Source organism: Vombatus ursinus, unplaced genomic scaffold, assembly GCF_900497805.2.
Source record: "Vombatus ursinus unplaced genomic scaffold, bare-nosed wombat genome assembly UNPS02000749.1, whole genome shotgun sequence".
NCBI classification, from domain to species: Eukaryota; Metazoa; Chordata; class Mammalia; order Diprotodontia; family Vombatidae; genus Vombatus; species Vombatus ursinus.
Genome location: NW_020940527.1, coordinates 24215170 through 24234381, shown reverse-complemented (window position 1 = coordinate 24234381; position 19212 = coordinate 24215170). Strand labels below are relative to the sequence as shown.

Genomic DNA, 19212 nt, shown 5'->3' with positions numbered 1-19212 from the left:
AGCTCGAAGTCCCATTTGGAAAATGTTTTGAAAATAAAATATTCCAGAGCCAATTAGGATCAGATTTCCCAGCTAGGAGTCTATCATCTTTAATGTGTTAATATTCAAAGATACGCTACTGTAAAATTAGAGGGAGAGACACTCTTGAGTCAGCCTGTTTGAACACAAAAGCAACCAGCTCCAGGGGTCTGGAGTAGACAGAGATTAAAGCAATCTGTATGACAATTTCTGATGAGCCTTTCTTAACTTTAACAACTAATATTTACACAGCACTATGCAAGTCTGGGGGAGATAAAACATTTTCTTAAAATATAGTCTCTTCCTTCATGGCATTTATAACATAGCAGAAAGCTCAGCTACTCCTGTTGCATTATATGGATTTGTAGCTCAGTAAAAATCACTAGACTTAAAATTAAACTGGTTTAACTACACCTACTCTATCTTTGTTAAAGAGTTTTTAGGGAAAGCAAAATAAGCTTATGATATGTAAAGTGTTTGGAAAGTGCTGTATCATATAACTAGGCATCATTCCATCCCAACATAATCCATTCCACTGTATAGTGCCATCATCTTAGCAAACCCAAATGACAAATGGAAGTACAACATAAATTGATACACATGTCTATATATACACCTACATTTAATTTTTTTTGTTTTGTTTTAGTTTTTTGGTGAGGAAATTGGGGTTAAGTGACTTGCCCAGGATCACACAGCTAGTAAGTACCAAGTGTCTGAGGCCGGATTTGAACTCAGGTCCTCCTGACTCCAAGGCTGGAGCTCTATCTACTGCTCCACTAGCCGCCTCTACACCTACATTTATATATAAATTATTTATTTGTAGATATATATGTGTTAAATTCCCAGATGACCATAGGCAAAACATTTCAACTCTGTGAGCCTCAGTTTCTTCATCTGTAAAAAAATAATGATATCCAACTATATAATCTCTAATCTCCCTCCCAGCATTGAACCTTAAAATATCTACAGCTTTGAAGGAAAAATAATATACTATGAATAGAGATCATGGCCATCACTGGTACTTAAGCAATCCTACCACTATTAGGGCTAAACTGAAAAGTACCTGCAAGAAGCTCTCCACTTCATTTCCACAGTGGAACTTTTTAGGGCAGAGTCTTGGAAAGCTGCTCTAAAGGACCCTAAACCAGGAGTCTGGGTTAGAACCAATTTTCAGGCTCAATCTGAAGCAGGTTTTCAGGCAGCCAAGAACCTTCCCCTCCACCTTAAAGCATGGGGAACAAGACTCACAAAGAAAAGGCTAACATTCACCAGCTAACAGATCCCAAGCTTCATTTCCTCCAGCGCCTGGTCCCTTCTGAGATATCTGATGGCCAGGTAAGCGAGGCTTTAACCAAACTACAATCCACAGATTTCACAGTGTTTGAGCGAGAAGGAGCTCTGAGATCATTTGAAGAGAAGGAAACTGAGGTCCGTAAGTGGCCTGCCCTGAGACAGGTAGCCAGTTAACAGCAAAACTGAAACCAGAACTCAGTCCTTGATGCCCAAAACAGTGTTTTTTTCTACTAAAACACAAACTTCAGAGGAGTGGAACTCAAGGTCCTTGACAAGACTGTTCTTTGTTTCTGTCTTTGCCTTTTTCAAGTGACACAGTGGACAGAGGGGTGGGCCTGGAGTCAGGAAGACCTGAGTTCAAATCTAGCCTCATACACTTACTACCTGTGTGTCCCTGGGCAAGTTGCTCAACCTCTGTTTACCTCAGTTTCCTCGTATGTAAAATGGGGATAATAGCACCACCTACCTCCTAGGGCCATTGTGAGGATCAAATGAGATAATAATTGTGAAAGCATTTAACACAATGCCTGGCACATAGTAAGTCCTACACAAATGTTAGCTATTATAATTATTACTATATTTTTATTTCCAGTGCCTAGCGTTTAATCTGCACTTTTTTATAAACAATTAATTAAGGATCTCGGTTTAAAGGTTTTAATTATTCATTCAACAAATCTTTATTGAGTAGCTACTATGTAGGATCATAAATTGAAAGCTGGAACCTCACAGATCATCCCATCCAACCTCCTCGTAAATCACAGATTGTTAGAACTGGAAAGGTCTTTAGGGCTTATCTTGTCCTGTCTCTTCATGTTATGTATGAGTCTCACAGAAGTGAAGGGACTTGTTCAAGGTTGTGCAGCTGCTCAATGGGAAAGTCAGGATTCCAAAGCATGGCCTCGGGCTCCAGAGGCCTCCAACTCTCCATCCATCCATTATAACAAGTCTTCTAGCGTTACTGTATAGCAGCAAGACTCGGAGCTCACCAGCCTTTGAAGAACATAAAATGAATATAGCATAGAGAGCAATGGAGTGTGAGCAGGCTGCAAATATGGTTCATGATGAATTTGAAAGAAAAATAGGAGCAAAATAAAATATCATTAAGGCAATGAATGATGGGAAAAAAAGATGGTGCAGTCACATGGTAAAAGATGACACAAAGATATCTGGAGTACTCCCCTCGGACCCTTGGGACATTAGAAAAAAGCAAGGAAAGTCTCCAACACCTTAGGTGACTCTTTCTAGAAAATCTATGGGAAGACCTGGACAATATTCATGAATATTGGACAAGCATGGATGGATTGTAATCTGCATCACTGGAGAGAATGCATAAATGGATGAACATAACTATGGACCCATTTGAGTCAGCTGTCTTTCCCATGCACTAAGACAGATACTATGGGGGATAAATGAAGATGAATCCTTAACCTCAGGGTACTTAGGACTAATAATAAACAAATAATTGCCGCAAGGCAGCAGGAGAGAAGTACCATAAGAAAGACACAAAGTTGGATAAGAGTTAAAATGAAGAACAGTTTACCTCTAGCTGGGAGGTCAGGAAGAAGGGGACTCAGAAAAGCAAGCAAAGAAGAATCAGAGAAGGAGGTGAAACTTTAGTTGGGTATTGATGGATGGGTGGTATTTCATCAGGCAGAGATGGAGGAATGGAGGGGGAGCAGTTCATGACTTCATGAGAGGGGTCTATTATAATCCATTTTTGACATTACTGTAAAATTATGTTGCTTGATATAACTTCCTATTGAGTATGTCTCTTCATTTCCCATCTGGCTATACTTTTCTGGTCTTCTCCATTACGCCTCTGCCCCCCATTATATTATAAGCTCCTTGAGGGCAGGTACTGTCTCTTGCCTTTCTTTGCATCCCCAGACCTTAGCACAGTGCCTAGTATATAACAGGCATTTAATAAATGTTTATTCACTGACTATGAGTATTAATGACATTATTATAAAATTAAGTCGATTGAGATGGCTTTCTGTGGAGGATGCCTGTGTGTATGAAGTGTCTGTTAAAATCCATTAATGACATTATTATAAAATTATGTTGCAAGAGACAACTTTCTGCAGAGCAAGCTTAAGTATATGAAGTATGTCTATAGAACTGCTTAGTTATAGTATGGGACACATGTACAGGAATTGTATGAGGCTGGAAAATTAAGCTACAGCCAGCGAGGTAACCACGCAAGCAGGGAGAGGAAAGGGCATTCCATTCCTGGAGAGAGAACTGAAATCCAAAGTAGGATCCATATAAGGATACACCAAAATGCCAGCCTTCCTTGAGAGCACTGATTTCTAAGAATCAGAACAATCAAGCAAAGTGGTTGGAGAAGCAGAGACTGAGGACCTGAGATCAGAAATGGACCAAGAGGTAAGATACATGCTGGGACACAGGAGATGACCATTTGTCTGACTCAGCCTTTCTGCCCAAAGCTTTGGCCTTTTTGTACCAGACGCTTATTTTGACTCCATAGCCTACCCATGGAAGCATGATACCAGGAAAGGTTTGCCTTCCCTATTCTGAAACTCAGCAATACCAATGAGAGAGGCACGGGCTCAGATGAAGATTTTAGAGTACCTTGTTTGAGTACAGGCTAAGAAATTGGTACTTTCTTTACTTGATAAGCATTGGGGAGTCACTAAAGGTATTTGAATAGGGGCGTGACATAAAAATCACCACCAATTTACTCATTTATTTTAGACTATAAAGAGGAGGGGGGTCCTAGATTAAATTATTAATGACATTTAGTCTTTGCCCTTAGCTATGACCTAACTATCCTCTGATAAGGGATAGTCACATAACACAAAGAGTCATTCAGGACCTGATTTCTTTTCTCTTCTGCAAGAGTAAACTAGATGGAATAAGTCTATAATATGAAATTAAAAGTATATATGTAGTTTAGAGAGGCTGGGAGAAAAGGAAGGAGATTAAATGTGTTCATTAGCTACCTCTTTAAAATTCTTCAACCACAAAACCTTATAAAAGATAAATAAATCATCTCTGGGAAGACAAATTACTCTGTGGAATCTGCCTTTGGAAAAATAGACTTCCCTTTGATGTTGGATTCAATGCCTTCTCCCAAGCTGGGAATGACAAGAGTCAACTTCTGATCCCCCCAAGGCTTTCCTTGGTAAAGTAACAATCAGCTTCGACAGCTCAGGGTAGACTTGACACTGACCAAGGAAATCATTGACCCATTGAAGGTATGTTATAATCACCAACCATGCCCCAATCAGGTTTCTTTCAACTCATTCCAAATCAATAAGCATATAATAGGCGCCCACTGTGTATCAGGAACCATGCAAGGTTCTAAGGACACAGTAACAAAAATAAGAAAATCTCTCCCTTTAAGGAGTTTACATTCTGCTGAGAGGGAGAAAACATGTGCACAGATAATTAAATACAAAGTGTTTCAGTGGGGGGGCGGGCGAGGGATGCGGGTGTAAGGAGAAGAAAAGGTCTCATGTAAGAGGGAGGACCTGAGCTGAGCCTTAATGATTCACTGGGGGCTGATTACCTGGACCTCTCATAGCACAGATAGAGAAGCAGATAAAAAGTAATTAATACTAAATGAACCCTCAGTCCAAATAGCCTGATTCCCACTGCTTGCTGAGCCTACATAAGATGGGAGAAGAAAGAATCAGGCAGATTAACTTTAGGAGAAGGCATCCTAATCCTAACTCCTATCCCCTGACGTGGCACCTTTGGAAATGCAGTTTTTTGACAGCATTGCAGAAAGAATATTAGACCAAGAGTTAAAAATCTGGGATCTAATCTCAGTTCAGTCACTTCTAACTCATATGGTCTTGAGCAAAAGACTTCTCTCTAGTCTTTAATTCCTCATCTGAAAAGTGAAGATATGGTACTATGTGAAGCAGGTCATCTATAAAGACTCTTATTATCTAACCTTCTATGACTTGGGTCTGAAAGGTGCTGGGTATTTGATAATCCTCTTATAAAAAGATAGATGCCCCAGGAGGAGTCTTGCCTTAAAATTTAATCAGTTATGTTTATGATAAGGGATGAAGGGTTGGGCTTTTGACATATAGTGGAGATGAATGAAGAGGACTGGGGAAAGGGGACGTGGGCCTTTGGTGAGGCAACAATCCAAGACTGGGAAGAGAATTAGAAGGAGCGATGGAAAGTGGCTGAAGACCAGAGCTGAAGCTAGGGGACAGTAACTAGGGCTTTTTTCCATAGTACCAAAACTTAGTGGGTGCTCACAGCACTTTTAAGTCCTTCATGAATTAGAAACAACTGAACTTTACATCTATTTAGTAAGTATAATTACTTAGTAAGTAGAAATACCTGAGAGACTAAGTGGCAGCAGATAGAGCTCTGGACCTGGAGTCAGAAAGACATGAGTTCAAATCCAGCCTCAGAGACTTACTAGACGTGTGACCCTGAGCAAGCCACTTAACCTGTTTGCCTCAGTCTCCTCATCTGTAAAATGTGAATAGTGATAGAACATATCTCACAGGCTTTTTATGAGTATCAAATGAGATAATATTTGTAAAGTACTTAGCTCACTGCCTGACACATAGGAAGAGGTATAAAAATGCTATCATTATTTCAAAAAGAAGGCTACCAGTAACACTTCCCAAAGATGAGCTCCCTCATCTTGTATACAGGCTAGCTAGAAGTCCCATAGTTTTCTTAGATCTCTATTCATGAAAGACAGTATCTCTCTCTCTGTCTCTCTCTCTCTGTCTCTCTCTCTGTCTCTCTCTCTGTCTCTGTCTCTCTCTCACTCCCCCACTACCAATGAGTCATTTTCCTAGAGTTTCTCCCCATCACCACCCCAAGAATTTGGATCCCAAAATGTGTGGTTTCCCCTACTGGTCACTTAGGATCTGCTTTGCCATTTCCTTCTCCAGCTCATTTTACAGGAGAGGAACTAAAGCAAACAGGATTAAATGACTCGTCCAGGGTCACACAGTTACTAATTGTCTGAGGCCAGATTTGAACTCAGGAAGACGAGTCTTCCTGACTTCAGGCCTGGTAGTCTCTCCACTGCACCACCTAGCTGCCCCAATGTTGATTTGAAAAAGCCTAAATGCTACCTGCCCAGGGCACCAAAAATGTTAGCTAGAGGTCAGCCAAAGACTTAATTCTTCCAGCTTCACAATTCTATGTGGACCCTACCCTTGGATCAGGCACAGCAGTTATGAGCAAAAACTGTGTCCCAGGATATTATCTCCTTGTCCCTTCTCATAATTTATTACTGAAAAATTAGGCTTGGCCCTTCCACATGGCCATTTAGGACTAACTAGTAAGTATTAATTAAGGTCACAACACTTCCCTACAGGGACACAAGAAAGATGGATGCCATAATCATGATTGTAAGGCCCAGGATTCCCTTAGAATGAAAAGTCAAACAAATCTGCAGTAGCATTACCTTAGTGAGAAAAGGATAACATTGTTAGACTATCAGAAAAACAGAAAAAGGGGGAGTGGGGCTAGGGTCAGGCACTCTCCGGACTGGACAGACTCAGGGGATGGAGAGTAGCAGTGGCTTCTGGCTGGGTCTTCCCAATCTGAGGGTCATAGGTTTGGGGAGTGGTCAGAGATCTCAGAGGCCATCCAGTCCAAAGCCAGTGTTTTTACAGATAAGGAAACTGAAGACTGGGACGGATAAGTCACTTGTCCAAGGTTATACTGATAGTAAGTGTCCAAGGCAGAATTTTAGCCCGAGTCCTTTTTCTCAAGACCTACTGCACTTTTCATGACTGCCTAGAAATTGAAGCTTGAGTCATGGAGGAATGGGTCTGTAGAGTATTTGCAATGATCAAAACTTTCCCTAATGCTGCAAGTTATAAGGGAAAAGATTTAAACCTGTCTCAAGGCCTCATGGGCAAATCACTCCCCCAGGGCAGTCAGACAACCCTTGGCTAATAAAGATTCAATAAATAAATATAAAAAATAGCTCCATTCAGCATCCAGGGAGGCCAATGTGTTGTTAATGGCGCATTAAGGCCATAAAAGGGTATTAACTTACAGAGCAGGAATGTCTCCAGAGACAGTACTGAGCTTTAAAAGATGTACAGGTGCCAAAATTAAGGGCCAAATTACCAATCTGGTTTAAATGATGGCCAGGGGATGTCCAATATGATAATGAAAATGGATGATAACGAATCTCTTCAATACAAAGAAAAAGATGCTTGGATTTATTAGAGGAAATGGGCTACCTCTTGGGATTTTCCTTCTTGCCCCTGCCCCCCCCAAAAGGCAATTTTTCAACGGAGGCTTTTAATATGCAGCTTAATACAGAAATGACCCTTTAAAGAGAATACAAGCCCATTTTAAACCAGAACTGTTTCTACATCGACCCTCACAGAAAGCCATTGGGAGTTTGGAAATAAAAGAAATGCACATTCCATTAACATCAAAACTAGGTGCTTTTGTGGTCTGTTTATGGATTACCATGTGCAAGAGCTTGGGAACTGAGCCGGCTGAATGGGTGGAATACCGCGTCCACCATCCCCTTTCCCAGACACATGTAAGGAATTGCCCTGCTGGATGACAGCAGAATGACTTCCTGTCAAGCAACCCCTCCATTCCCCCAAGGTGACAGGAAATGGACTGAAACACTGGTAATATCACTAATCAATTTAAAAGAGCACATGTTCCCAGCCTGCAAATGGGGAAGTTTGGTTGCAATGTGTGAGCTGCTTGCTAAGCCATGTGATTCAGCCTAATGACAGATGAAAGGAGAGGTCAGATTTACTAAGTGCTGAAGAGGTGTCATCAAGGGCTGTATATTACTTCAAGATGTCTTTGGCAGCAGAGGCATCTCAAAATCAGGGGTCCATTCCCCTCCCCCACTCCAAGGGGGTTGGAGGAAGAAGAACAATATGAAAGCCAACAAACTTATTCAAACCCACACAGGACTGGTCCTTCCTTCTTCATCCCTGAAAAAAACAGACCAGTGGCATCACCTGACTCTATGAGCCCATGACTGATCTACCTTACTCTGTTAAATGAAAGTCTATATACCATACTATCTCACCTTTCCAAATTTCCCTTTAAGCCAAGCTATCACGGCCAGATGTTCCTCCAGAGCTCTCTGGTACCTTAAACCCCTGGATGCTGTTCCAGTAACTGGGGTAGGTTTCTTTTGTTTCCCTCTTAAATACCATAACATTTATTTTACTTGGAACATATGCAGTGCTTGCAATGAGGTGTTCCTCTCATCTTATGTGGACTCACCGAGAGTTGAAAAAGGACTTGGTGATCACATAGTCTAATCTCTTCATAATGCAGATAAGGAAATTGAGGGCTACAAAGGTAAAGTGATGTGCCAAGTCTCATCAGAAACAGCATAGTACAGTGGAAAGAACACAGACTCAGAAGTCAGAAGGACTGAGTTCAAATCCTTCCTCTGATACTTACTACCCTTGTGACCAGTCTCACGATCTGTACAATGAAGAGCTAGAGATCCTTAAAGGTTCAGATCTATGATCTTGTGATCTCACAGGACAGTAAATAGATCGCTAAATTGCTATCTACCAGGAGAACTGGTTCTAGTCTTATTTCTGTTACTATAGTAGTTACCACCACCACCCCATTGTCCCATTTCTACCTACTGGAATCCTATTCATCCTTCCAGGAGGAGTTTAAATTCCACTCCTTCCTCCACCATGAAATTTTTCCTCATCAGCTCAGTCAGATGTGCTCTCTTCTTCCACTGAGTTCCAAAGTATTCATTTGTCCCATTCACACAGCATTTCCATCATAGGATGCCTTGTATCTAGTCCATTTATGTGCTTAATTAAGTCTTAGCTCAGCTAGATTCTAAGCTCCTAGGGGACAGGAAGTATGTCTTACACAGAAACAGGACCAACCAGTTATAGGAAGATATGGTTCCACATAAGAAAGAACTAACCATTAGAACCAATGAAACATGTTCCAGAAAGTTCTGTGGCTGCCTTCATGGAAATGTTCAGACACAGAATAGAAGACTAACTTTCAGAGATAGCAGAAGGAATCCTGACCTTGGTGTTGTTTGGATGAAATGATCTCTAAAGTCCCTTTCAACTCTAATAGCCCATGATGCTTTGTATAACCCAAATTACCTGAAACAGATATTCATGCATAGTACATGAACCCAACAAATAGTTAATGAATTACTGATATATATGTGTGTGTGTGTGTTGTGCATACATACATATACATATACATACACACACACACACACACACATACACACATACAGCAAAAAGCCAGGGTATAGTCTAGAAAGACACTGGAAAATTAGAAGGCAACTATAAGATAAGGTATTGGCTTACAGAATTTATAGGGTGCCACATAGCTCCAAATATATGACTGAATCCAGATTGGATTCAGTCAAAGGGCCGCACTTGAGGATCTAGAGGGCTACATGTGGCCTGGAGGCTGCAGGTTCCCCCACCCCTGCTCTAGGACCTTTGTCACTATGTTTTCAATCTATTTCAGTTCATTTTCTGTAGGTTTAAATTTTACTTCAGCCAAATCTTATCTCCTCTCATAATTTATATTTCCTACACCCTTGGGGGTAAATAGTCTGCCTAATGGCAGACCAATACTTAAAAGCCCAACTTCTAGACTATTTCAGTACCATTTTCTCTAACAGAAATTTATAAATTCGGTGCCCTGCTACCAAATTGTGTCAGTTGGGAATCTAAGACCAATCAATGCAATCCTAGTCAATGTCTCCTGATTAAGCCTGCTTTTAAAATCTCCATTACTATCATCTCTGTTTGCATATTTTTTGCCACTTCATTTCCATCAGAAAGCCAACTAGCCTTTAGGACCCTCAGTTTCCTCCCTCTTAATAAGTGAGAGAGTTAGCCCAGAATCTCTAGGGTCCCTCTCAGCTCTCAAAGCTAGGATCTCTTGATCTAATTCACTTCTTGTGGGCCTCCATGTGTCTTCCTTGTTGCTATAATGAGGGCTTGGGACTCTAACAGTCACTGGGCAGTAAATCAAGGCCCACCACTTGCTGTGAGAGGGTGGTCTCCTACCAGCAGCCTGCACTATTAGTTGTTTTCCATTATATTTTAGGTAATGATGTTACCAGTCATGCTGTTCTGCATTCCTCACCATGCACGAAATCCTTGGGGGAGGGGGGAGAGGAAAGCAAGAAGGATAAATGTAAAGGATGTCACCACAGGGTCTCACCCTAAACAAACCCTAGGTGGAAACTAAAAACTATGTAATCTCAGAAATGTCTTAACTCCTTCCAAACCCAGTTGACAGGTGTCTGAACTCAGACATATTCAGAGGCAGGAAAGATTAAAGCTTCAATGCAGCTAGTCTTTGGGAATATGGGTATTTAAGAAGCTACAGCAATTCTGGTTTTCCACAAACCTATGACAAATGAAGAAAACCAAAGCAATAACTCTTTGCCTCTTCCTAGACCCAGAGAAGGAAAAAATGTACTACCATTTTCTCCACATTCAAACTCCACATCTTTCAGGAGCTAATTTGTGGATGGCAGCTAGGTGGTGCAGTGGATAGTGTGACATCTATCTTCCTGAGTTCAAATCTGACCTCAGACACTTACTAGCTGTGTGACCCTGGGCACGTCATTTAACTCTATTTACCTCCATTCCATCATCTGTCAAATGAGCTGGAGAAGGTAATGGCAAATCATCCCAGTAGCCTGGATTATTCCCACCATCAGTTTCCTTTGTATCTTCTCATATGCTGCTGAATGGAGCTGGAGGAAATCACAAAACCCTGAGGGCTGGGTCCACCACACATTTATGTTACTGCTAGCAATGGATATAGTAGTGGATAGAGTGCCGACGACTCATTTTCCTGAGTTCAAATCTGGTTTCAGACACTTACCAACTGTGTGACCCTGGGGAAGTCATTTAACCCCATTTGCCTCAGTTTCTTCAACTGTAAAGTGAGCTGGAGCAGGAAATGGCAAACCACTCCAGTATCTCTGCCAAGAAAACTTCAAATATGATCACAAAGAGTTGGACACGACTGAAAAACAACTTAACAACAATCATTTGTAGACAGATTTCAGAGGGTCTGCAAACTTGGAGGAGAAATTACATTTTTATTTTTTACTAACTTCTAACTGAAATTTAGCATTTCCTTCAATTATTTAATAACATTAGTCAGAGAAGGGATCTGTGGACTCCATCAGTGTGCCAAAGAGGTCCATGGCACAAAGACGGTTAAGAAGTCCCAGCCTAGAGGCAGAGATGAGACACACAGCAGATTGCCAGGTACCTCCAACTTCTCCCGAGCACCCATCTATATTATCTTGAACTTAATCCTACTGGGGGGAGCACCACACAAAGGAAGAGAATTTACTACTTGTCTCCAAGTCCAGAGCGACCATCTCATTCTTCCCAACAAAGCATAAACCCAACAATAGGTTCTTCTTGAGCAAATGCAGGATTGTGAGGGAACTAACCCTCACCCAGGGATGTAGGGCCCTCTAGAGAACGACAGGCATTCAGAACATTATAAATAACGAGCATAGAGCAGAAAGAGACCTTGGAGGGCGGCTAGTGCCACCTTCATCCATTTTATAACTGAGGAAATAAAAAGGCCCAAGACATTAAGTTACTTGACCGTTGTCATAGAGGCTTATTGGAAGGCTTCTCCTACCTCTTCACTGCTGCCACCAAAAGACTTGGGAATGTGTTTGTGTGTATATGTATGTATGTACATATCTATAGAGAGATATGTGTATGTGTGTATTGTGTATATGTGTATATATACACATATGTGTATGCATTTGTATACACATGCACATATACTCATACATGCATACATGTGTGTGTATATATGTATATATATATATGCAAACATGCATAAAAGACTATAGATTAACTCCTATAGACTACAGATACAGGTTATAGACCATAGCCGATAAAGGGGGAAGACAGCTCTATCAAGAACCCTACATACACACACACACACACACACACACACACACACACCTACCTAATGGAGCTATGATTTCTCATCACCACGGATTCTCCCTCTAATAATTAAGTTCACAATCCAAAAATATGTGTCCATCCTGTGCTACTCTTACTCTGAAATTAGCTAGTCATCATGATAGCAATACACACTAAGGCCAGTTTTCTAAAGTGAAATAAAAATTGCTTCACAACGGGCACTAAGCATGCACAAATGATACCAACTACTTACAGGCACATCAAATAGAGAGAGTCTAGCCTTGCCTGGTTTAGCATATTTTGACTCTGGATACCTCCATTAAGCTACCTCCAGTCCATCCTATTTTTGGTTCAGAGAATTTCTAATATCACTTTTATTTTTGTTATTTTAATCCATGACTATTTAGTTTCTCTGAGGGGGAGAGATGCTTCCCTTTAATAGCAGCTAGCATTTATAGAGGGCTTTAAGGCTTGCAATGCACTTTGTAAATATTATCATTTTATCATTAGAACAATCATGGGAGGTGGATCCTATTATTATCTCTTTTACAGATGAGGAAACTGAGGCAGACAGAGGTGAAGTGACTTGCCCAGATTCACATAGCTAGCATATATCTCCGGCTGGATTTGAACTCGGGTCTTCCAAACTCTAGGCCCAATGCTCTATCCACTGAACCGCCTCCCTGCCTTCTTTTATAATTATCTAATAATTAAACAGTTAACACACGCTTGAAAGCAGAGATTAATTTTCTCTTTCTTTGTATCCCTAGAGCTCAGCACAGTGCACAGCACAGAGTAAGCCATTAATAAATGCTTATTCACTGATTGGTGTGGGGATGTCCTTGGGCTTTCAAAGGTAACGCCAAAAAGGGGGTTAGTTCATGATTTCTCCTTCCGGGTATTTAATTAGATAACTATTTGAATTATGGTATGTGAATGTAATGAAATTTTGTTGTATTGGAAATATTAAAGATTATGAGGAATTCAGAGAAACATTGAAAGTTTTTTTATGAGCTGATGCAAGCCAAGAAAGGGCCAGGACAACAACATATGTGATGACTATGATACAACCAATGAAAACAACACAAAAATGGAGCTGAACTCATTTTAACTGAAATGACCAATGACCAGGCTAGTCCTGGAGAACAATGAAATATATTTCTATCTTCTCAGTGGGGGAGAATTAGCTATCCCACAGAAATAAATAAAGGAATGAATGAATATAAGTAAAGTAAAATAAAGGTAGGGAATATTGCATACATTGGCACAATTAATAATAATAGCTAACATTTATATAGACCTACTGTGTGCCAGACACTGCAAAGTGCTTTACAAATATTATCTCATCTGATCCTCACAACAACAATAATAGCTAACATTTACATAGTGCTTACTATGTGCCAAGTATTGTGCTAAGTGCATTACAGTTATTATCTCATTTAATCCTTATAACAACTCTAGGAAGTAGATGCTATTATTATCCCCATTTTAGAGATAAGGAAATTGAGGCAGACAGTGATTAAGGACTTTGCCTAGAGTCACACAAGTAAGTATTTCAGGCAGGATTTGAACTCAGATCTATCCTGACTTCAGGCCCAGTACTCTATCCCCTATTCTACCTAACTGCCCCCAATTCACAATTGTTCTTGTGAATCAGTTTACTTAACTTTTGTGTTGTTACAAGAGAAAGTTCACTAATGGGGGAAGGATACATTAGGAAATAGCTAATATTAAAACCAAAAGGCATCAATAAAAAATTTTAATGACTGCCTGTTTTTAAGATGAGAGCTGAGTACTAGGAATTGATGAATAATAGGTCAGCAGAAGTAACTCAAAGGTTTCTGATTCATGATCACAGATTAAGACTCATTTTTTAATTTGTTTTTTTTTTTTCGTTTTGTTTTGTTTTGTTTAGGCAGTCAGGGTTAAATGCCTTCCCAGGGCCACACAGCTAGTAAGTGTCAGAGGCTGAATTTGAACTCAGGTTCTCCTAACTCCAGGGCTGGTGCTCTATCCATTACACCGCCTAGCTGCTCCCATCTGCTCTTTCTAATGCTCAGTGAAGAGATACCTCCCTGCCTGCCCCCCTCCCCATCACCACCAAGAGATAACAGCTTCCTACAAAGTCTTCAAGTTGGCATCTATTGGTAGCTTCTATCTGTCTTGCTTTTCTGTGGGTATCTCCCATGTTTGCACAAGGTTAGTGCTTAATAAATACTACGTTGTTCACCCATCCATTCATTCCTCTAGGATGAGAAATTCTGTAGTCTAGGAGGGGAGAGCTTTACCTCCAGGGCAGGGATTTTACTGGCCACGGCTACAATTCACTGATGCTCAGCATCCTCTTCTGTCTGGCTTCTGGGTGACATGAAATAGAACTGATCTTACATACCTTGGCCAATAAAGCAGATGGAGTCTGGTTTCATTCATATTCTTCTTCCCCACCCTATTCCATTTCCACTGGGGTTTAAGAACCTAGAAAGAGCCCAGTCAGGTCATATTCGCTCCATGTCCATTTTCTCTGTTTCCCCTTTGACATTAACCATCTCTCTAGAGCTTTGATTAATTTCTAGAAGCTACATGAGTATCCACCTCACCACTGCCCCTCCTTCCCTTCTGAGCTCAGCTAAGTCATTCTATCTATCCATACTGGTCCAATCAGAGCTTCTGATTTCATTCAATGGGAAATCTTAAACAGGTATTCCTCCCACAAGCAGGAAATACTCTTAATTATCCCCAGGCCTCTACTATCCTCTTTGATTTTTTTTTAAATTTGAGAGCCTAGCGATCCAAGTTTTTTTTTCCTCTAGAATATAACCTTTTTTAGAACTATCATTCTTCATCTACCTCCCCCTTCTCCTTGCCTCCCTTATCATTTATGCCCAAGTCTCATGTAGAACTATAACCACTACGTATATCATGAAGTAAGTGTTATCTTTACTGCTGTAAGTTTAATTCGATTATAACACTAAACTTCACGTTGTGTGTTAGGCCCCTGTAGTTTATTGTTCATGGAACAGGACCGTTTGATCACAACTTTAAACACAGTGTTGATGGCACATTGTTACGGTGTTAATTCCACAGAGAAGAGGATTTGAGGAAGACAGTCCAAGGTAAAACTATCAGCTTTCTCTAGTGTGTATCCTCCCTGACCCCATTTAGGATTAGAGTTTTAGGGTTAGAGTATCTAATGTTCTTGAGCCATCCCCTGGCATCTCATCTAAGAACCATCCACTAAGTTTTCCTATGGGTACATCATCACATTTACTGGATGTTTTCCCTTTCTACCACCTCCCTACCAAATTTAACCTGTCCTGGGTCACATTTCCTCTTCAACATATTTGGTATTTGCAAGCAAGCTGACAAGCTAAACTCTCTGGACACTGATGCTTTGGGAGTAGAGAAGATGGAGGATGAGGGTACTCCTGCCAGAAAAGGGACATCTCAAAATGGGTTATTTCACCTACGGAATATCAGACAGAGGGCAAATGGGAATGAAGAAGTTTCTAAATAGTTGTTGTAGGAAAAGAATAATGTATTTGGTGTCAGAGAAGCCGAGTTTGACTGCTGGCTCTGCTTACTTGCTATCTTATGGCTGGCCTTGGGTGGCTCACTTTCTCTCTGTGTGACTCAGTTTCCTCATCTATGATTAGGAATTGATGAATATCAGGTAAGCAGAAGTGACTCTGAGGCTTCTAATCCACAATGTGATCCAGGATTGAGGCTTCACTTGGTGATCTGATCTTTCTAATGTTCTATAAAGTGACCCACCCCATTCCTCCAAAGTTCACAAGTGGGTGTCTATTGCTAACTTATCTGGTTTTCTATTTAATGAGATGAAGGGGTTAGACAAGATGGTTTTAAGTCTCCTCAAGCTCAGATGGAGACGATGATGACAACAACTGACGTTTATATGGTAATGTGCAAAGCATGCTATATATGTAGATGTACATGATATGTGTGAATGTGTATTATCTCATTTGAACTTTACAAATGGCTTCGTATGGTGAGTCTGACAGGTATTATCTGTCCCATTTTACAGAAGAAGACATTGAGGCAACAAAGAGGTTAAATAATTTACCCCACGATAAAAGAGCGAGTAAATGTCAGTCAATTGATAAACCCATGTCTTTGTGACTCTAAGTTCATCTACCAATCTACAACACTATAAGGAATCAATAGAAGATGAAAGAAAATAACTTCTGGGCATTGGCTAGGGTTTGGTTGAAGTCTTATGACTGAGGTTAGTATGGTTCCATGACTTTTCTCAATGCCTCGGATCATGAACAAAGAAAACAGATGATGGAAGTGACTCGGCATTTGGGCCTGGCATTTGGGACTGGCAAGGTGGATAGGAAAAAGACAAGAGAGTTAAGGAAATCCAGAGCTGGCCAATCATGAAGTCCAGACCAAAAAGAGAGTGAACAGACAAAGACTAATGATCTAGGTCAGTGAAGTTTCCATGTTTTACCAGTGGTTACATGATCAGGAATCCATGTGTGTGAGGGCCACATGAATCTCATTATATCATAAATTACATTCGGCTTCAATTACAATTACTAATTGATCCAAGCTTGCTAACATGACACCTGATTGCAGTCAGTTACACAATAGTAGTGTCAGTCAGATGGGTAGGCCCCAGTGACCAACTATTTCATGTGTGCTAATTAGGCAAAAATTAAATTCTCAAGTGGGCCACACCCCAAGGTCAGGAAGGCCATATGTGGCCTTTGGCCCACATGTTGGACACCAGGAATCTAGATGAATTAGAAGGGGTCAAGGGATTGGACATCCTGGTACAGAAGAAGAACAGGTTCAGTGGGGTAGGCGAATGGGGTAGGAGAAAAATAGCAGAAAAGAAGGCTGTGGTCAGCGCTAAGTTTAAAGGCTTAAAGGTAGGGCCAAAGACAAATGGGTCACCAACATGCTCAAGTCATAGAGGATGATATCAGGAGACAGAGAAAATGTTAGCCAGAGGCCAAAGTCCCGTGGAAAGACAACAGACGATGGCAGTAAGCACTTGGCAAAAATGGTGCAAGCACCATGGTTACGCCTTTTAAATGTAATCCCCCTAAAATTTGGGGGATTGTTTTTCTGTTGTTGTTCAGTCATTCAGTAAGTTGTGTTTGACTCTTCCCCATTTGGGGTTTTCTTGGCTAAGATGCTGGAGTGGCTTATCACTTCCTTCTCCAGCTCATTTTACTCATGAGGAAACTGAGGCAAACAGGATTAAGTGACTTGCCCAGGGTCACACAGCTAGTGAGTGTCTGAGGCCAGACTGGAACTCAGGAAGATGAGTCTTCTTGACTGGTACTCTATGCACTATGGCGACACCTAGCATCTAACAACAATAAAGCATACTTGGTACTCAGATTATAAGGCACAGTTAGATGGATGACCTACAGTGCCTGGTCCTCTTAGATATACTATAAAATGGTCAATGAGCAGGGCTCAGAATTAAGTAGGAAGAAGAAAATGCCTTCAGGAAACTACCAAGCTCCCATAACGACGCCACATTTCTTCATAAAACAGAAGTCTAATATTCTGTATTACCATATGGCCAGATGAGGAGATTGAAACCTACATAGATTAAATGACTTACCCAGGGTCATACTGCATGTGTCAGAGACAGGGTTCAAACCTAGGACCCTCCTAACTCCAAGTCTAAAACTGTTTCTGCCACATTTCACTTCCTCTTAATATTCATGGCATCATAATCAAAGACTTCGGAGCTAGAATGGACCCTAGATCACTTTTCCCCAGAACTCTCAATTTTAAAGCAGAAAAAATAAGTCTGAGGAGTTGAAGTGACTTTTTCCAGGTCCACTTTAATCCCCCTATATGTATATATTACATAATGTTATATATGTTGGTTGGTTGGTTGGTTGTTATCCTTTGTACTTGAAGAGGACTAAAATAACATCACTATGCTAGGGTCAAGTTTCAGGGCCTTGTGTAGACTCCCGCTATTGGATTTAAGAAAAGACACGGACAAGAATCACTAGGGAAGACAAATGGATGGTTGGATAGAGGAAACATTCTTATGAAATCACAAAGCTGTCGAAGTAGATGCTTCAGCAACAAGATGAAATTCAGCCTATGAACAATTTTTGGCCTAAGGCGTCCTTGTCAAGGACACAAGAACACACAAAAACTGGTATTTTCCCTTACGTGGTCTAACTTTTTACATCTTCACCTCCAAATTTGAAATAACCGGAGTCTGAGGAAAAGTCACTATCAATGAAATATCAAACTAAAGGAACGTCCTGGTCAGAAACTTGAAGATTGATCCAACAAGTCCACATTATTGCCAACAGGGGAGAGAAGAAAAACCAAGCACAAATCTTGAAAATGAGAGGAGAAATAGATAAAATGGAAAATATAAATGCTACTTAATTGTTAAAATCACAAGCTAGTTCTTAACAAAAATTGATAAAATGAAAAAGAAAGAGAGAGAAATCAAATTGCCAAGACAAAAAATAAAAAAGCATGATATTCTCAACCAAAAAAGAAACAGAAAGGATTGGCAGAATTAACACAACCTTATACCAGCAAAACTGAAAATTTTAAATAAATGGAAGATTAGCTATTTAAAATATTCAAGTGAACAGAATACTAAGTAGATATATTAAATAATACAATCACAGAAAACAAAATATAAAGGAGCTACCAAAGGAAAAAAAAAAACCTAGCCCAGAAAGATTTACAGGGGAAGTCTATTAAATGCTTAGCTATTTATGCTAAAATTATTCTCAAAAATTGAAAAAAATCTACTGAACTCCTTTTATGAAACAAATATAGTTTTAATATCTAAACCAGAGAGGGATAAAGGAAAGAAAATTATAATAGACCAGTAGCACTAAGAAATATTGGTGCAAAATTTTAAAATAAAACTCCAACAAAAAGACCACCATAAAATATTTTTTTAAATATTAAATGTGCCAAGTTATGATTATGTATGCCAGAGATGCAAGGATAG

At 40.2% G+C, this 19212-nt stretch overlaps 1 protein-coding gene across 1 annotated transcript in view; it reads right to left on the bottom strand.

Annotated features, from left to right (window-relative positions):
• The window catches only part of HPSE2 (heparanase 2 (inactive)), a 703572-nt gene that overhangs the window by 497786 nt on the left and 186574 nt on the right, over positions 1–19212 (bottom strand). The window lies entirely within an intron of this gene.